This window comes from Nipponia nippon, unplaced genomic scaffold, assembly GCF_047370975.1.
Source record: "Nipponia nippon isolate SJK-2023a ecotype South Korea unplaced genomic scaffold, ASM4737097v1 scaffold_4, whole genome shotgun sequence".
Lineage (NCBI taxonomy): Eukaryota > Metazoa > Chordata > Aves > Pelecaniformes > Threskiornithidae > Nipponia > Nipponia nippon.
This window is the reverse complement of record NW_028262358.1, coordinates 11,808,736-11,822,155: the sequence shown is the minus strand read 5'-3', so window position 1 is coordinate 11,822,155 and position 13,420 is coordinate 11,808,736. Positions and strand designations below refer to the sequence as shown.

At 38.5% G+C, this 13,420-nt stretch overlaps 1 protein-coding gene across 15 annotated transcripts in view; it reads left to right on the top strand.

Moving 5' to 3' along the window:
• The window catches only part of EHBP1 (EH domain binding protein 1), a 227,228-nt gene that overhangs the window by 129,938 nt on the left and 83,870 nt on the right, over positions 1-13,420 (top strand). The gene's annotated exons all lie outside the window — the stretch shown is intronic.

Sequence of the window (13,420 nt, the reverse complement as noted above, 5' to 3'; positions counted from 1 at the left end):
CAATGCATCATTTGAGCACCTATTTTCTGACTGCGTTTTAGCAATTTCACATCCTTAAACTCCTGAACATTGTCCCTGCTGCTTTTGGCAAGAGTGATGGGCTCTGTGTGGAGCCCCAGCCAAGTGGTGTGAATACTGCTGGAAAAGGCATATCTGCTTGGGAACTATTTGAGAAATAGATTAGCTTTTTTTTAGAAAAAATATATTTTAAATGGAATGTTTTCATATTTATTGAGTAAAAAAGGGGTAAAATCCTACTCTAATTTTCTGTTTTGTCCTTTTGAAGTTAGAGGATTCTTTTAAAAACTGGTTGGTGAGTTTGGCCATGAGTTGTAGGTTTAGACTCCATAAGAATATCCTTTTTGACCTCTTTTTGGAGTGAAGTTACTTACAACTGTGTTGCTTGTGTTTGATTTAGGACATAAGAGATCTCTGGAGTTTTCCATAATGTGTGGGCAGAGATAGCATCCCCTAAGGCCAGCGTGGAGCATCTAGGCCAGACTTCTGCTCTGCAGAGTCTTCTAAACAACCCGTCTCTCTGGACTGCAGAAGAGGTCTTGGGAGACCAATCCTCTCTACCTAAACTCCCCTTTTGAAAGTCCAATACCCTCCTCTTCCCCAAGCAAACTTACAGGAGGCATTGAAAAGCTTAAAATGCAGCAAGGTTTTATAAATAGGAGATAGTAAAAATAGTTGCAGAATGACTTCTAAGTATTTACGTATGGTAGAAAAAACTTATGTAAATGTAACTCACTGAGAAACTACAGTAGCACGCACACTATATATTTATCAACTCATCATTCTCCCACGAGCACTTCTATTTGAGTAGTCTGTAAATTTTATTGCAACTGTAGGCTCTTTGAACTCCTGTGCAACTTTAAAGGTATGGTGGATCTTAGTCAAGTGATGTCACTATACTTCACATGACTTCCTAGCCATGTCTTGGGTCTTCCTTCTGCTGCAAAGTGTTGCCTAGCAATCTGCAAAAACCCATGTTTTTAAGATGACAGATCCTACGGAGAACTTTAAATAATTTTTAGAAGCTCATCTAACTTGGAAATAATACTCAATATTAGAACAAACTTTGTAGATTCCACTGGAAGCTTATTTAGAGCAGTATCAACGAAGTATAAAATACGTTGGCTTTTATACATTTATCAAAGTTTAGAAATTACAGCTAGTTTGCTGTGTTACCAGAGCTCTCCCTTACATATGCTTTTTCTTCTCTTTATTCTTCCCATTTCAAAGATTGTCATAATCATTTAATCTCTCATTATGCAATTAGATATGTTGCTACAGATTTATTAGCAAACTTACTGTCAAACTAGTAGTAATGCTCTAATTTACACTTCCCAAAGCATGGAAATTCCTGTGTAGGAATGAAGGCTCCCTTCTTTTCCCTCCTCCACCTATCCTGAGGTGCTCGTGCAGTGAAAAGTATTGCAGGAGGCTGAGATGTGTGAATGGTAAGTGCTGTACACATTGGAACACCTGGGCGTGATCAGACTTGTTAAAGATGATGGACAAGGCTTGAGCCTGAGTTTTCTGCATTTCTACTGGTTGAAATTTTTCCCCCTGTAGCTCCTTGGGGTTCTCTGATAAAGCACATCTCATCCCCCAACCCAAGGGAGAGCTATCGATACCTTCCCCCACAGCCCCTTCTAATAGCACTGGTACCACTGGTTGGGAGACTGAAGTCTTCTGGTGAGGTCTTTCCATCTAGGTGTTTACTAGTCCTGTCTGCAGACGAGCATGTGGAACAGCTCATGAACAGCTCACACCAGAAGCATGTTAAGTGTTGCATCATCATGGGACCAATTGAGAGCCTTTCTTTCAAGAGTGCTTAATTTTATATAACCCAACCATGTAAATTAAGTCCAAAGGACATTTAAAAATGTAACACTTCCTTCCATTTATAACCTGTCAGCTCAAAGGCGTAATGTCTCTTAAGGATTTTAATCCAGAGATGTCGTCTGTCTTGTCACTATGGAGTTAGTGACAGTTAATGCATGGATTAATGATTCGAATAGTGTTGAAAAACCAATGAATCATGAATCCCTATCTCTGATACTGCCTTACAAATACCAGCTCTAAACAATCAGAAGCCCCTATAGAGTTGTCTGTTCAGGAAAACCTATCGGGCTATCATCTGTATACAATACTCACGAGTATTATGCTCATTACATATATAATAGTATATGCTGAAAACCCTTTCAAGTTCCTCATGTTACCATATTGTAGCAGTACGTCTTTTCTCTCTCAGCAGCTTGGAATATTTTCTCTATTTATGATCTGCAAAATTTGTTCCTGGAAGTCAAAATCAGCAGTTTGTCTCAAAGCTTTTAATATTACAATATTTACCATGTAATATTTTGCTCAAAATGTTTAATTTTTATTTATCTGACAATATATTTTTTTACTTTCGGGAATTTAAACCAGAAAAAAAAAGCTGCTGAACAAATTCTGTAGTTACAAATGTTAAGCTAATTTTTAAAATATTGTCGTAAATACTATATTGTATTAAGAAAAAAAAACCCGCTATCTCTGAGGACAACGTACTAATATTTCATTCAGAATTTTATGAAGTAGATCCTGGGGATAATTCAGGAGTTTTAAATGTGTAAAAAATGGAACACAGAAGAACTGACTGCCGTGTATTGCTGTAACACCCTTAGCACATGGCTAACGCCCAATTACTGCATGCTTAGACTTGGATGGTAATTACAATTGAGCTGTAAAATATTTTGACAGTTTCCAACTGTTGCGTGGTTATTAGCCAGGCATCATATGGGAATACAGTATAGTAATTTGATCGGTTTTATATCACGATCTGCTTAAATAAGGACTTTCAAAATAAACGTGTAGCGTAAAGTGTTAATCAACAGCAATATTTAATTATTAGCAGCTTTTCTTGACTTCTGCGGGAGAGAATTCCTCTTTCCCAAAGATTTTGATTTCTTAAATGAGACTTGCCATACCTTTATGCTTCAGCTTTTCATTTACAAGCTTTTACTTGTTGAGTGCTAAAAGGATAACCACACCAAATTTAATTTGTAGCATGAAAATTGTGTGTATTCTTCAAGAGGATAGATTTGCCAGTGTTGAAGCTAGAAATGCTTGTGCTAATTATGTATTATAAAACAAAAAGGGTATTTTCATTTAACATGTATTTCTCCTTTTAGCTGCACAAGTCCTAGCAATTAGCAAATTTGGATAGTGTAAAAATTCCTGGAAAAATATATGTTAAACGAAGTAGCACTTGAATTGCTGTTGCTTTTACATGTATTTTTATTTTGAAATGAAAGTAATAAAGCAAAAATATTCAAAATACATGCAAATTAAGCTCCAGATTGTGCCAGTCTTACGTTCATTAAGCTATTGAATCCTTGAGTAGTAGCTATTATTCCATGGGGGCTATTCACAGAATAAGGTACTATTCAATGAGGTAAAGATAGCAATCTGCCTTCACACTGCTTAAATAATGCTTGTTCCGTTTGGCAACTAAACCAAGAATATTTGAGTCTGCCATTCCTTAATTTTTCACTTGCTTTGTTTATTTAATAATACTTTTCGGTTTTATATGTTGTTTATGAATGGTGTTTGTGAGTGAAGCATTCTGTTTATGTATATAAGAATTTTGCAAGTGTTATCACCTTGTTTTTTCTTAAAAAAAAAAAAAAAAAAGGAGGAAAAAAAGCCTAAAGAAATTCTGGTTTCCCAGTTCACTCTGCTTGTGACATCTGTGCTGTGACTGAGGGCTGAATCCAGCCGATTCAGTTACCAGTGTTGCTTACATCTTACTATTTGCCTAAATACCTAATTTCACCCAGCTGTAATTGGGTGGTTTCTTTTGCTGACTCTTGTCCTGGATTTGACCTGAACTCTTATCTTGCACATGAAATAACCTTTCTAATGTATCCTAGATTTTGAAGTGTCTTTATGACTTTCTGCAGAGATGTGCTGAATGGGACAGAGCCTTCCTCTCTGCTAGTGTACATGAGGAGCAGTTGGAGTGGTAGGGTTATACTACTTCAATAGCTAGTCTCCTAAACCACTAAAAGATAAAAGACATACTCTGTACAATTATTCATTTGGAGATTTGTGTTAGTGGTTATTGAACTTTTTGTGTATTCAGATAGCTATGTGCCAGGAAAAAAGCAAAATATACTGTGCTTTGCAAGGAAATCTGATTAACATGAGTGAATTGGTGCATGAGTTGCTTATGAAACAAATAATATTGGGACCCCAACCCCAGGCTTACTTTTTAAAATGGGAAGCGGTTTTTTTTTTTGGTGGATGATGTGAGCTGAGAGGCCAGTGTGAGGTGTTCACCGTGGGAAACAGGAGTTTGTCAGCTTGCTTCCCTGCTGCCGGCGGGCAGAGGGGAGCTCTGCCGGACTCCTGCTTGCTGAGGGCAGCAGCCTGTGCCAGCTGTGTCCTTCGCCTGTAGGACCTGGAGTTAAGAAACACGGAGGAGGTAGGTCTGAAACACATCTTAAAAGATCACTTGGTCCTTCTGCTTGCCCAAAGGCAAGTTCAGCTTTACGAAATGAAAGATTTCTTCAAACTGTTGTTAAAGACCTTCAATAATGAAGCATCCACAGCTTTATAAGGCAGTCTGAGTGCTTCATTATACTGTCTTATAGATTGCTCCTGCTGATGTCTGACCTGTTGCAATTGAGGCCTGTAACTTAATTTTGGTAAACACTGGCATGGGGGACAAAGGGTTTTCTTTCTTTTTCAGAATTTTGCATGCGTGAAGACTTACCACATTACTTTCCTTTATCATTTTTTCTTAACATAAGTGACCTAAATTTGCTCCAGCTTTCTTCATGGTCTGTTTTTTTCCATACTCTTTCTTTGGGCTCATCTTCCTTACACTGCGTCACACAAAACTGAACATAAAATTTCTGCGGCGGCTTTATTGATGCTGAGTGGAGTGGGAGAGGCAGTACATGTCTTGCAAACTTTATTCCTGTCCATACATCTCAGTATGATGTTTGTCTCTTTCACAACAACCTGATGTTGTTGACTTATGTTCAGCTTGAATAGACTATTTCCCCCACATCCTTTTGTGAAGAACTGTTACCTAACCAGTTCTTCCTCATGCTGCATTTATGTAAATGATTACTCCTTCCTGTGTTGCACTTGCACCTATTGAATTTCATCCTGTTTTCTTCAGAACTTTTCTCATTTTTATATGATCGGAGTTCTCCTTTGAAGTCCATCCCAGCTTCCTAATTCAGACTTTCAACACTGAACCAAGAAATACTCTTGCAGAACCCTTTTAATGTATAATTCCAATAATCATTTAAAACTAGTCTTGGATGTAGTTTTTCAGCCTGTTTTGCACCTATGCCACGGCTCCATTTTCCGTGCTTCCTTATGAGATCATCTTGAGAGACAATGAAAAGAGCTTAACTACAATAATAATACGTTTTCTGCTGCTTCTCCCCTCCCCTGCCTGCTTCCCGCTTATAGAGGAAACTTGGACTGGTTGTCATGATTTGTTGATGACAAATTAATATTTGTTGCTTGTCTCCTTTTTAACTTTCTCATGCTAAGAAGCAACTTAATTATTTGTTCTACCTCTTTTTCATTAGTTTGTCTGCATTCTTCTGATTCATCTTTTTTTCTGCTCTTAAAGACTAGAAGGGAATGTAGTCTTTTCCTGCTGTTCTAGTATCTTGCCCATCATCTTCAAGTTTTCAAACTGGCCGTTAATTTCAGATGTTGTTTCATATTGGTTCTTCCAGTACCCTAGGATTACATTAAATGTGTTCAGCTGATCTGAAAGCATCTGGCTTGTCTAAGCTGTTTCCACACCTGGCTGAAATCTGACCTTTTTGTGTCTGGTATTAGTAATGCTAGTCTCCAACTTGCACTTGACTTGTAGAATAAAGATTGATGAAGAAAAAAGAAAGGCATTAAGCATTTCAGATGTCTCCCCATCATCTATGGGTAGCTCCTCCTTACCACTGAGTGGTGAAACAGTATTTTTATTAATCTCCATGTTGTGCTTGTTTGCATAGAGTGGGCTGCCGATGCAGTAGTTTATCAAGGCTAAAAGTGCCTTGTTTCCATTAAATTCTCATTCACCTATAGCTATCCTAAGGAGCTTTCTTGAGAATAGCTATATTTATGCCTGATCTAAGCTCATGGATGCCAGCACCTCATGCGAGATTGTAGAATATACTTATTTCCACCCTCAGTTAAGAAGTGTCCTCTGGGCTTCAGAGGCACCACATCAAGTTCTGTGCCATCAATACCAGGCCTAAAAATACTGAGTGCTCTAAACCCCTCCACACAGAGATTGTTTTCCTTTGTTAGTGTAATACCTGCACAAAGCTGGCATCTGTATTATGCTCTCAAGTACTTAAAACAAACGTTTCTCATAGGCAGAGAGTAACACTTCCATAAATCTGCCTATGGCTGTGCATTAACACAAATGATGCAGTAGATTTACAAAATAGGTATCTGTAAAGTTCTATGGAGCAATGTCACCTTAATGATACAACATCAGAAGGTTGCCTGAAAAAAAAATGTCTGTTGAAATGTTCAGAAGAGTGGGAGAATAACTTGCATTTATTTAATGGCTAATGTAAAAATAAATTCCTGCAAAAGCAACAAGAGTTCACTGTTTTTAGGAAGAACTGGCAGTGACTCTCATTTTTAGTTTGCCTTGTACTTTCTTTTAGAAGAGATTCTTGTGACCCTTTTCTGACAAGCTCTAACACTTCCATTGTTTGCTGCAGGCCTTTGAAATGTGGCAGAGATAGCCTTGGGCCCAGGGAGGTGCGTTTTGCTAGTTCAGTTCACATTTAACAAACTTAAAAGCTTTGAAAATTGCTGTTCCTCATCTGTGGCTTAAGTTGCTTAATTCTGGCAACCTGCCCAAAACCCTTAACGTTCCCATCGTGGCAGAAAGCCAAGGATTGTGAACCGACAGCGTCCTGGTAGCTCATCTGGGCTTCCAGCACAGATTACACGGGAGCAGAGACTTCAGCCCACGTGCCACCGGGGCAGCTGGAGAAAGGAAGGTGGACACGAGGAAATTGCCTGTTTTCTGAGAGCAGAAAAATGAGGCCCCATCCCTGCATGTGACCTGTTCATACTGTTATATTACAAATATATGTAATCATCAGAGAATGAACTCAGCCTTCGCTTCTGCTTAATGGTATGAATTATATACCTTTTCCTGTTTTTTTGTAATTGAAAACATGTTGTTCAAGACAAAGATTATGCAACCTCAGGGAAAAGAAGCTAGACGAGCCTCAGCCAATCCTTTTATAATAGTTGAATCTGAGAAGGAGCTCGCTATGACTTTTTTTTCTTGGCCGTACTGACCATCAGGTGAAATTACTTGCACATAACTAACCATTTCATTATCTTGTCTCAGATTTGTTTCTCATTTACCAGCTCATTAACATCATCTTCTCCTTGCCATTGGCTAATAAATTTAGGGCTCCTCAACCTGGTGAGGTAGCTACTCTCACTCCTGTGCGGTACTGTTATTCTCTATTAAGAACATCCACGGGGGAGGTAGTTGTCTTGAAATAAACAGTCTGTCTTGTTCTTAATTAATTCCCATGGGCAGACAGACTCTGTGCCCTGTTGCCCAAGTGAGGAAATTGTCCGGTAGTTGATGTGTTGTGGCTTGTGGTTCTGAAGGTTTAGAGTTCAGTTCCTGAATACTTGGGTTTTTTTATCCTTTTAATCCCCAACAGTGAAAACCAAACCAAAACCCTAAAAGATTATGCTAAGAAAAAGTTACTTCATTACTAGACAAAGTAAAAGCCAAAAGGAGGCTACCAGATAATTACAAAAATTACAAAATGAAGTACTTAGCAGTTATGAATTGCCAGATTTAAGGTAGCTTCTCTTACTGTAACCTCTCCCATCTTTGTGCACTATATGCCTGTAGGTTGTATACATGTACACGTTTCAATTGTATGACTACGTACCATGATTTTCTGCTGGACCACTTCCTCAGTGCTTGGAGCAAAAGTAATCAGATCCTGTAATAGAAGAGGTAGCTGTCTGCAGGGCTGCCATGTTATTTTTTCATAGGAGTTGGAAGGTCTTTAACGGAGCATGGTCTCTTCATTATGCCGGGTGAATGCCACAGAGAGCCTGGACAGAGCTCATGACATCGAACTGGTGTGCGACACTGAGCAAGCTGCCCAGAGCAGTGTTTGAGGCTACGAATGATGTGTTCCTGTCTTTGGGATGGCCAGGTCTTAGACTTTATCTTAACTTGTCTAAGTCTGAAAGTTGGTTTTTGGTTATTCTGAGCACTGTCACCTGCTCCTGGAGTCAGGAGGAGTGCTTTGGTGGGATGCTGTGGATGTGTACACCAGATTCACATTAGGTAGCATCTTTGAGTTCTTGTGATAGTCAATACTGGCTCAGGCAAGTTATTCAATTCAGACTGTTTCCCTACTTGTACAATACCAGTTGTGAGTCTCTTATCATGTCAATATATTCATTCACCCGTCACAGAGCACCCTGATACTGTGTGATGGCTATCATGCCAGAGATCACAGGAAAGTTGAAATGCTATGTTTGATGCAGCATTTGCATCATACTGCTTAAATGAAGCTGAGTGCCATACACTGTAAGTTAAGGGTAATAAATAACGAGCAACAACTTTTTGCCTTGAGCAGTGAGATAGGCACAATGTGAGAAGAAGTGGGTAGTGATGATTAGAATAAAAAATACCGTCATCATGTTTGTTTGTGGGGTTGGACAAGTAAAAGTTATGCGGATGAAACTAACTCAAGCACGAGGGACTTGCTAAACCTTACAGGCTGGGAGCAGAAGTGACGGCATGTTGAAGGACAACCATTGTGTATGTGATTTAGCCATATACAGCACAAACTGTGTAAGTTTAGATGTGAGTCAGGGAGGGAGAGTGGCAAACAGCGGGAAGTTGTGGCTGTTTAGGAGAGGGAAAACAGTAACAGGGTCTTGCGGTGTGTGTGCTTCTTGATGGCAGGTGTTAACTTCATCAGTTCTCCCTTGGGTCCAACGTTTTCAGTTAAACACAGCATCATACAGCCTATGACATAGGATCACATTGTCTGTCCACCTCCAACTAATAAAGTGAAAACATATAGAAAGGAATAACCCACCCCCAATTATATTCAGAGGGAAATCAGGGTGGATTAAACCTTGCAAGAAATTGTTCCGTTCCCCAGCATGTCACTCCTCTCCACAGTGCTGCGAGCAAATGGGCGCCTTTTGCAAATGGGCGTGATTTGGAAAACTGCAGAGGAGGAGAGCAGAATATCCAAGCAGCTTTGATTGCTTGCTTTTCCTTCCCAAGTTGAGGGTGTCTGCCATTCTTGTTGTCTAGAAACTTATGTTTGATCCATATCCTGGCATTTTAGGTAGCATGTACGTACTCTAGCTGCTTTCCTTTCTTTTTCCAGTCATAGTTTGGAAAAGCTCTTTCCAGCCTCATGGCCACCAAAATATGTAACAGGCAACTGAAAACCCTTTAGAATGAAATAATTTCACTACTCCCTGACCAACAGCTAGCTTGAGGCATGTCCCCAGGATTTCACCTTCTTCCTCACCTTGCCAGGCTCAAACATGAGAGCATCATGTCAGCTCAGGCGGATGTCTAAATGTTAAGGTTGTGATTGAACATGGACTGGTTTGGTTGTGCCAAAATTAAACCTGTAAAATGATAAGCAATTAAAAGCTTATGCCTAAGCCTTTCAAGATAGAAGTTTATATTTTGTTGCATATCCACATTAGCTGTAGGCACAGAGGAGTGAGGAAGGCAAAGTTTTAAGATGCCTGATGCTGGAGAAACCTGGAGGTTACCAAAATACTTGTTATTAATCATATATGGGAAACAAATTCAGTGAATCTGTAACCTGTACGAGGCAGCTGGGTTTTCAGATGCCCTTCATTTTTAGGGGCAGTAGGGACTAGAGACATTTTTGTGTAATCATGCACCATGCCATGCAAATAGAGAGCAAAATAGTTAAAAGAATGTACTCCTAAACTGATAAGTTTGTATATCAGAGTAACAGGATAGCAGAACTCCTTTAACATTTCTTTCCAGGAAATGCATATTTTCTAATACATGCATTGTATATATGTGTTACTTTAATTTACTTTATCTTGCATTTTAATGGTTTCACAATTTTCAGTGAGCCTAGACAGCATTGTAGTTTTGATAGGGGTAAGGGAAAATCCCTTTTATTTTGCTCAGTCAAATAAGTAAGAGACCGTTGCCTGTACTTGCTTCTTGAGGAGCAGAACTTGTTTGTTCATTGTTTCTAGGTCTTCCCTTTTCTGACTTTCAGCCCTATCTCAATCTCAGCTTCCTCTCCTCCTGCAGTTAATTACCATTCCTGGGTTGTTCTCTCAACTCCTTTCCTCTTTGGGGAGCTGTGTTCATTAGTATAAAACTCAAACCACGTAAGTCTTCCACCCAGATTCCCGCAGCTGTTATGTACTTTTTTTCCTTACTCCTCTCGGCATCTTTCTCTTCCAGCCTTCAACACTGCCTCTTGCTCTCTTTAGACTCCTCTACCCCCATGCAACCTGTCAACAAGCTCTTGAGAGTTGTTCAGACTGAGCCCCTACGATCTTCATTCTGGCTGCTCCCCGCATCTCGTACGAAGGCTTGGTTCGTAGCCTCATGTTCCCATCACCAGTTCCCATCTTGATTTTCTTCTCCTCAGCGTTGGCCTATGTGTGTCAGAGATGCAGCTGAACCCTCACTTTGCACCTGGTGCACCTGGTGCTGCGTTCCTGAGAGCAGCAAAACAGTTATTTAAATATTTTGAAATGTAGGGATGCAGCCTAATATTTAAAGCTATTGTCCTCTTGTTAACGTAGAGTAATGGTCTGATGGGATAATCTCCCAAGAGGAAAAATGCATACACTATAAAACATATTAATTAAGCTTCCAGAACATGTACAAGAAGAATAAAGTAAAGAGACTTCAGTGCTTCTGTTGACTGTGAAACAAAGATATCCTGAAGCTAGTGCTGACTCCAGCTGATAAATCCACCCACGTGATGCTGCATCTAGATGTGAGCTAGCATGTGAGGGACCAGCTCTGGAACCTCTGCACTTGCCGTGCAGTTAATCCACAGCTGGATAAAAATCAGTTGCATTAGATTCAGTAACCTGTTGATCAGTGAGCAGACCTGGCAATCTGTTGTGGATATCTCATGCTTTTTAGTGGCATTTCCAAATGAGTTTTCAGGGACTTTGGCTTTTGAACTCAAAAAGCCAAGTCACGACCGCTGTGTGGTTTAGAAGAATTGTGTAGTCAGTGCTTAAAAGAATTACGTAAGAAAAAGCTAACTAAATTTTCATTTCATTTGATGAGTTCCTACCAATCTTATAAAGCAAATGTATGCTAGAAATACACATTTGGTAGTAATTGTGTTTGCACTCAACCTGTAACTAATATGTATAACCTACAGGTATCGAAAGAAAATGTTTTTCATAATGATGCTTCACAAAAAAATTCAAAATTAACATTTGTTAACCCTTCTGAAGGGATGTCAAGTGCCCATGCGCACTTCTGCCATTACTCATATATCACCAGTGTGTCTTGAGTCAAATGCTTTTATCATGGATTAATAAAAGCTTTGACTCAGGTAGTGAATAAGAGCATAACATTATCATAATATTAACTTCACCTTTATCCAGAAAACTTGGACTACTGAGTCTGGAAAGAAAGCCATATATAATTTCTGCTTTATCAGCTAGAGAAGAGAAAACTGTGTAACTACAGTATGCACATCCTAAATCTTGCATATTCTGGATAAAATACTTTTAGAAAATCTAAAGTAAATGGAAGGACAAAGATGGGAAAAAAGCTCCAACTTAAGCATAGATTTTCAAGGAATTGTAATCTGGATTTTAAAAATCAATAATTTGTAAATAAAATGCAAAATTCTGCTAAATTTACTGATTTAATGGCTTTGGATGTCCTTTTGTAAAACCTAGCTTTAAAATCAGTTACATCTTCAGTTTGTTAGATGTGTAATTAAGGCATTTGAATGGTAATATTGCCTAAGGCCATTTCAGAGTTAACCAGAAAGTATTTAGGTGGTGACTGGAACATGTAACATTTCTGTAGAGAGTTTCAGCAACAAGTATTAAGACTTTATAGTTGACATTTAATATATCTGGTAAGTAGTGCTCTGTGGTTTGAAGAAATAGCTCTTTGCTTTAAAAATCTGTTACAATATCATTTTTCCATATCTTGATAGTGCTATTTTAGTTATTTTCTCTCAGCAGTGTTATTTCCATATAAATAATTTAGATAGCAAATATATTTTAATTAAGGTAGTACCTTAAATTTGGGGTCAGTGGTTAGTTACTGGTTTTTGCTTCAAGTTGTAAAAAAACAGGAGAAAAACCTGATCTTAGTTACATCACCCTGAATCTGGAGTAACTGTCTGGCAGCTCCTAAGCAATATTTGTTTCTCTGATTAAAATCTGATGCATGGTGCAGAAAGTTTTATCATTTATTGCTGCTTTTTCTTCCCTCTTTTGTATATCCCTGTTAAGATGTTAATTCAGTGTATTTAGAGATATTTGTCTCATCATTTACGGATTTGTTCATGCTGATTTGAATCGTTGACAGGATTAAAAAGAAAAAACACTTTTTAACAAGTTATTTTGTACATATGATCCAGTATTTAAAAAAATCTCAGCATGGTATACATATTGCACTTTCTAAATGAGTTGGCAGTGCTTCTATCTGATGATGAGGTAGGTGTGTTTATAAAACAACTTTCTAGGGCTGACTATCACGGTAAATGAAAAATTACTTTCCTGGTTCTATACATTTTCTTCCCCAGAAGCAGTGAAAACATAAATCAGTTGGTAGCTAGCAGCTAATTGCTTAGCACTGACATAGTTTAGTCAAGTGGGGGCATCGTTGGTCTTTCACAAGTAGGTAATATGGCCAAAAGGATTTACTTGTTAAACTTAAGGGGCTGTGATGTAGTAAATTACTTGCTCATTTTTTATCTTAATTTGGGAACTCTCTAGCTATAAGGTGCATAAACAGCATGTTTGTTGTGTATGTATGCTTTTAATTGTATTACATTGGAAAAATAAGTGGGCTCAGTTCTTCCCCTATAATTCAGACTTTGGATTTATGTCAGTCAGATTCTGTCTGTTTAATTACATCTAAGAAGTTTTTAAAGTGATGATATTTTTCTGATGAAATGAGTGTGTATTTCGTGAAAATATCAGCTGCAATCAGTATGTTCTCCGCTGAATTTGAGAAACAGCGGACAGTCTGACAAACGCCAAATGCCTGAAATATTTTATTCCATTTTAATTCTTGGTTCGTGCTAACAAAAATGTTACTAAAAGTGCCAAAGTACCCTTTTGGGAAATGGTCGTTATTAGCTAATGATACTTGTTA